Source organism: Pieris brassicae, unplaced genomic scaffold (assembly GCF_905147105.1).
Source record: "Pieris brassicae unplaced genomic scaffold, ilPieBrab1.1, whole genome shotgun sequence".
Taxonomy (NCBI): domain Eukaryota; kingdom Metazoa; phylum Arthropoda; class Insecta; order Lepidoptera; family Pieridae; genus Pieris; species Pieris brassicae.
In genome coordinates, this window is record NW_025576081.1 from 2,501 (window position 1) to 7,500 (window position 5,000).

General features: G+C 46.8%; 2 non-coding genes across 2 annotated transcripts; both read right to left on the reverse strand.

The window, feature by feature from the left end:
* Positions 1 to 580: 580 nt before the first annotated feature.
* LOC123719458 lies at positions 581 to 737 on the reverse strand. The gene has a single exon (XR_006755518.1). It is a non-coding gene; the product is annotated as a 5.8S ribosomal RNA (ribosomal RNA).
* Positions 738 to 1,087: 350 nt separating this feature from the next.
* On the reverse strand, positions 1,088 to 2,993 carry LOC123719460. Its single transcript, XR_006755520.1, has one exon. It is a non-coding gene; the product is annotated as a small subunit ribosomal RNA (ribosomal RNA).
* Between the last annotated feature and the right edge of the window lie 2,007 nt (positions 2,994 to 5,000).

Genomic DNA, 5,000 nt, shown 5'->3' on the forward strand with positions numbered 1-5,000 from the left:
CGACGGCATCGTTCCGTCCGTTTTAAGAACACACGTCACAATAATTTCGTACACACTACAATTGCACAAACACCGCACGCACACACTGGGCGCAACCGCTAGAGCAGCGGGCGCGCGCGTTTCGCTTCCTCTCGCGAGAGTAAGAGAAACTGAGCCGAACGCGACAACTTTCAACGACAGCGTCGAGACACGTCGACGCGCGCACCGGCGCCGACCGTCGCGCGATCGCCATGCGGGACCGGGACGATGCGAGCAAACACGCGCGACGCGTAAACGCGAACGTCGTTGTCGTCGTTGTCGTTGTCGTTGCGTAAAGACTCGACGCGCACCCGTGCCGCGGGAGACACGGTGCGGCGGGGAGAATTTATTTGTGCGACAAAAGTATCGTATAGACGTGGCTTAACACGGCCAATACGGATGACGAGTCGTAATCGAACATATATTCGAACGGATCGTTCGGCCGCTCGGCGGCCTAGCGAAACCGTCAATTGCACGCGCGACAGAGATGCGGCGCTACGACCGGAGTCGCAGCGATCGCCGCTCGTCACGCGAACAGTGTGGCTTTTTGTTTTTATGCAGCCGGCCCTCAGACAGGAGTGGTCCTGGATATTTCTCCACGGACCGCAATGTGCGTTCGAAATGTCGATGTTCAAATGTGTCCTGCAGTTCACACTATGACGCGCAGTTAACTGCGTTCTTCATCGACCCGCGAGCCAAGTGATCCACCGTTCAGGGTAATCGTTTTGTTTTTGTGTGTGTTTTTGTATGAGAAAATATAAAAGGTGCGAAAAAATTAAACAAAAAAATTTGAAAATAATACTTATCATTAACGTGTACGACAAATGAAAAGAAAGAAAATCTCTTTTATTTGCGTGGTTGTACACAAAAATTAAAATATTATTTCAAAGTATCAATAGGCGATAGCGAACGCTAATCAAAGCGTGTCGCAACGCACACGTCGCGAATCGACGAGAGAGAGTCAACCGTCTCGGATTCGATTTTGATTCGTATCATTCACGTGTTTTTGTATTTTTTTCTTTTTTTGCGAGTCTTTGACAACAACAAAACAAAAAGAAAAAACCAACGTTAATGATCCTTCCGCAGGTTCCCCTACGGAAACCTTGTTACGACTTTTACTTCCTCTAAATGATCAAGTTTGGTCAACTTCCCAGCAACGCCGACGGCCGTGAGGCCACCGCGTGTCGGTCCGAAGACCTCACTAAATCATTCAATCGGTAGTAGCGACGGGCGGTGTGTACAAAGGGCAGGGACGTAATCAACGCGAGCTTATGACTCGCGCTTACTAGGAATTCCTCGTTTATGGGGGATAATTGCAAACCCCAATCCCCAGCACGAAGGAGTTTCAACGGGTTGCCCGGGCCTCTAGGCCAGGGAGAACATGTTGATTCCTTCAGTGTAGCGCGCGTGCGGCCCAGGACATCTAAGGGCATCACAGACCTGTTATTGCTCAATCTCGTGCGGCTCGAAGCCGCCGGTCCCTCTAAGAAGAATTTTAATACGTCGCCAGTGAGTTGCGCTCCCCGAGAGTCGCGCACACCTTGAATGACGACGCCTATTTAGCAGGCTAGAGTCTCGTTCGTTACCGGAATTAACCAGACAAATCGCTCCACCAACTAAGAACGGCCATGCACCACCACCCACCGAATCAAGAAAGAGCTGTTAATCTGTCAATCCTTCCGGTGTCCGGGCCTGGTGAGATTTCCCGTGTTGAGTCAAATTAAGCCGCAGGCTCCACTCCTGGTGGTGCCCTTCCGTCAATTCCTTTAAGTTTCAGCTTTGCAACCATACTCCCCCCGGAGTCCAAAATCTTTGGTTTCCCGGAAGCTGCCCGCCGAGCCATTGTAGTAACGTCGGCGGATCGCTAGATGACATATTTACGGTTAGAACTAGGGCGGTATCTAATCGCCTTCGAACCTCTAACTTTCGTTCTTGATTGATGAAAACACCTTTGGCAAATGCTTTCGCTGATGTTCGTCTTGCGACGATCCAAGAATTTCACCTCTAACGTCGCAATACGAATGCCCCCAGTTATCCCTATTAATCATTACCTCGGAGTTCTGAAAACCAACAAAATAGAACCGAGATCATATTCTATTATTCCATGCACGAAATATTCAAGCGGCATTTTGAGCCCGCTTTGAGCACTCTAATTTGTTCAAAGTAAAATTGTCGGCCCACCTCGACACTCACCGAAGAGCACCGCGATAGGATTTTGATATTGAACCGGCGTTTTACCGCCGGCTCACCGACGATATGCTCCGCAGACGTGTCAGTATCACCGCGGATGCGGTGCACCGACAGCGCGGCGCACAAATGCAACTACGAGCTTTTTAACCGCAACAATTTTAGTATACGCTATTGGAGCTGGAATTACCGCGGCTGCTGGCACCAGACTTGCCCTCCAATTGTTCCTCGTTAAAATATTTAAAGTGTACTCATTCCGATTACGAGGCCTCGTAAGAGTCCCGTATCGTTATTTTTCGTCACTACCTCCCCGTGCCGGGAGTGGGTAATTTGCGCGCCTGCTGCCTTCCTTGGATGTGGTAGCCGTTTCTCAGGCTCCCTCTCCGGAATCGAACCCTGATTCCCCGTTACCCGTGACAACCATGGTAGTCGCAGAAACTACCATCGAAAGTTGATAAGGCAGACATTTGAAAGATGCGTCGCCGGTACTGGACCGTGCGATCGGCAAAAGTTATCCAGATTCATCAAAATTAACGACTTCGGACGCATGGCCCTCCGCCGATTGGTTTTGATCTAATAAAAGCACTCATCCCATCACTGGTCAGAGTTCTGATTGCATGTATTAGCTCTAGAATTACCACAGTTATCCAAGTAACTGAGTAAGATCTAAGGAACCAAAACTGATATATTGAGCCATTCGCGGTATCGCCTTAATACGGCTTGCACTGAGACATGCATGGCTTAATCTTTGAGACAAGCATATAACTACTGGCAGGATCAACCAGGGAGCTGCTTACGCAAACGACACGCCTACACCGCGGTCACGCGGCTTCGGCGAGCCGCTGGCTCGGCGGCGTCGAGGGGCGCGCGCTTGCGCGCGCGCCTTCTCGACACGCGTGAACGTAACGCGTCGAATTTGCACGCGACGCGACGTTCGCGCTTCATATCGATAGACTAACTTTGACCGGTCTACGAGCGGCCGTCCCGTCACGATCTCGCAACGAGGTGATGTACAACGATGCTCGACCACTGTGAGGGACATAAAACTGCAACGAACACGACCCCGCGGGCGGGAATCGATGTTGTGACAATTTGAAAATTGAACATTCATCTAAACGCAACTTCTCAATTTTTATTCAATACGTTATTGTAAACATATTAAAACTCGGCTGGCAATTACATGCGCACACACACGCATGATTCGCACTAGATACGATCAACGCCCGGAGCTTGAGGGATAAATTCCAACACGACGCTGCGCACACCGTTTCGACGATGGGCGCGTGTGCGTCCTCTTTTATACATTCTTTCCATATACGGTCGCCGTGGCGACCGCGCACGTGTCGAACACGCTAGGCGCCCTGCGTTGAGGTGTGCCTAGAAGCGTATTCTTTTAACATCACAGATAACACCGGGGGAGACGGTCCCAAATCTTGGTCGATTGGTAACATCACCATACGGTCTGCGAACGCGGTGCTATAATATAATTTTATATTATATTATATAAAATATGAGGAGGAGTAGTATGTATATTCTTTGTTATTTTGTGTTGACACAAGAGAGATATATAAAATGTACTATACACCACACACACAGAGAGAGAGAGAGCTGGGAAAGATCTCGGCGGTCTCGCATTCGAAATACGAATTTGATATAATTTCCTCCGAAAATCCATACCCATATCTATATCATCCATGCGCGAATATATGTATATAATATTCTCACACTTCGCACAAACACAAAAACAAGAACACATTCTCTCTCGTCCGTCGTTCGTGTCTATTTGAGACGAACGACGCGCGGCAACGAGAACGAGTCGACGCTGTGCGCACGACTGTTTCGCTCCACATCTATACCGAGAGCAATAGTCCGCGTCGGCATTGGAGCGGACGTCGAATGTTTCTCGTAGAGCGAGCGAGAGAGAGACGATTTTTCATTTTATTATGTATGTGTATTGGCGTGCAGTAGTAGCACGTAGTAGTACTAGTAGTAGTAGTAAAAAAATATTATTATTTATTTTATTGACTGATATGATTTTGTTTGTTTTCTTTTTTTTGCATAGACATTTGTATTGATAGATATGTTTCTCGTTGAAGCTCGCAGCACACGCTCAGAGAAATGGCAATGTGGGTTTATTTGAAGAAAAAAAAAAAAAAAAAAAAAAAAAATTAATTTATTAATAATATGTATGTATGTATGTATGTATGTATGTATGTATGTATGTATGTATAATAATGAATTATAATAATTATTCCGATGCAACGTCAGAGGAAAATGTTTCTCGTACAGGTGCGGCGCGCGACGGCCGGCCGCTCGACAGTTTCGCGCCGAATGTTTCTCGTTGAAGCTCGCAGCACACGCTCAGAGAAATGGCAATGTGGGTTTATTTGAAGAAAAGAAAAAACAAAAAAAACAATTATATTTATTAATAATATGTATGTATGTATGTATGTATGTATGTATGTATGTATAATAATGAATTATAATAATTATTCCGATGCAACGTCAGAGGAAAATGTTTCTCGTACAGGTGCGGCGCGCGACGGCCGGCCGCTCGACAGTTTCGCGCCGAATGTTTCTCGTTGAAGCTCGCAGCACACGCTCAGAGAAATGGCAATGTGGGTTTATTTGAAGAAAAGAAAAAACAAAAAAAACAATTATATTTATTAATAATATGTATGTATGTATGTATGTATGTATGTATGTATGTATAATAATGAATTATAATAATTATTCCGATGCAACGTCAGAGGAAAATGTTTCTCGTACAGGTGCGGCGCGCGACGGCCGGCCGC